A 1,616-nucleotide genomic window follows, 5' to 3' on the forward strand; every position below is an offset into this window, starting at 1 on the left:
CCCCTGTTTGCCTATTCCCCCCCCCCCTGCAGCCCACCCCCTCCCTCTCCTGCTCTACATACAGAAGAGGCAGTGGCCTGAGTCTCTGTTTGTCATATGGCGTTTTTTCATTAATGATACCTGCTCGATTCACCTCGCCTCGACTTGGCTCGACTCGGCCGCGGTGCCCCGTCCTCCTTTTTTTTCGTTGCAGATTAGTAGCGCCTCATGAAAAAAACAACACTGGCTGAACTATTTAAACACGGTTTGTTCAGGACGCCCCCGCCTGTTGCTAGCAATGATGACGCAGTGATAGTGACAATTCTCTCCGACCAATCAGTAGTCTTCAGGTTTTCACGTCACCTTTTGGTATCGCCTCACCTCGCTTGGAACCTCAACTGGGGTAGTACTAAAAAAAAGTAACTTTTAGCAGGTACCAGGGACTTTTTTTCGAGGCAAGGTGAGTACAGGTAGATACCATGCCGTAGAAAAACACCATTACAGAGGGCTTTGGCCACACATATCTCAAACAGTCAGAGATTTAAAGGGCTTTTAGTCACACTTACTTATTGTGTGTCTTTGCGTTATTGCCAACTGAGCTCCAGTTGGGCCACACCGATGCTAATGGGTGCTTTCCAGGGTCCATGGCGGCCATGTTTTTCAGAATCATGTCTTCCTGCGGAAATAAACATTTCTATTGGTTGTTCATTTGTAGAATGGATTAAAGAAATGTGTCATGGGGTACCTGGATAGCTCACCTGGTAGGGCGTTGGCCCCATGTACAGATGCTCAGTCCTTGCCGTAGCAGCTGCAAGTTCAATTATGACCTGCGGCCCTTTGCTGCATGTTGTTCCCTCTTTCTCCCCCTTTGTGTCTAGGCTGTCCTATTGAATAAAGGACTAAAAATGCCTTTTAAAAAAAGAAATGTGCCACACATAATGTTTAGACAGTTTTAAAAATGTATTAATTTATTGAATAGTTTTGTTCTCCTGGGTGATTTGTGGTAACACTTAATGTGAATAGCCCAACACTGATTATCAGCTAATTATCAAGGGATTATAATGTGTCAGCAGAAGGTCCCCTGAGTCTCACTGAAACAACAGTGTGAAGAGCACTTTAGTGCCTGGAGCAGGCTCTGAAGTAAGGCCAGGGTTAGGAATAGGACAGGGTTTACAGTTGGTTTACCACAGTGCTAAACTCAAATGTTTAACACCTGCTTTTTATGTTAAATATAAACATTGAACTACAAATTAAGTGTGATCATTTTTTTACCACCAGAACTCCACAAGTTGTCTTGTGTTGTACCACGGTTATACAGCAGGTTGTGGATGGAGCTCTCAGAACCTAACTTCCAGGTGAAACTAACTCTGAGAACCTTCAAAACAAGACAACTGAGTTACGATTCTGATTCCAATTGCAATTTTTCCTTTTGATTCCGGTTCTCATCAATTCTCAATTTGGATTCTTTGAGGGTTTGAGATGAAATGTCACATGCTTACAAATAAGAGGAAGGTTTGATTTTGATTCAATGTAGGGTTGCAGTTTTACTGGGCTTTTTCAACATAAAATAAAGCCACACTAGAACGCCGCTTACTGTGCTCCAAGGCTGCAACACTTCAAGCGCCTGGCCGCTACGG

General features: G+C 43.9%; 1 protein-coding gene across 4 annotated transcripts in view; it reads left to right on the forward strand.

Annotated features, from left to right (window-relative positions):
• Positions 1 to 1,616, forward strand: part of lrrc4ba (leucine rich repeat containing 4Ba) — a 37,719-nt gene that overhangs the window by 30,961 nt on the left and 5,142 nt on the right. The window lies entirely within an intron of this gene.

This window comes from Etheostoma spectabile, chromosome 15, assembly GCF_008692095.1.
Source record: "Etheostoma spectabile isolate EspeVRDwgs_2016 chromosome 15, UIUC_Espe_1.0, whole genome shotgun sequence".
NCBI lineage: Eukaryota > Metazoa > Chordata > Actinopteri > Perciformes > Percidae > Etheostoma > Etheostoma spectabile.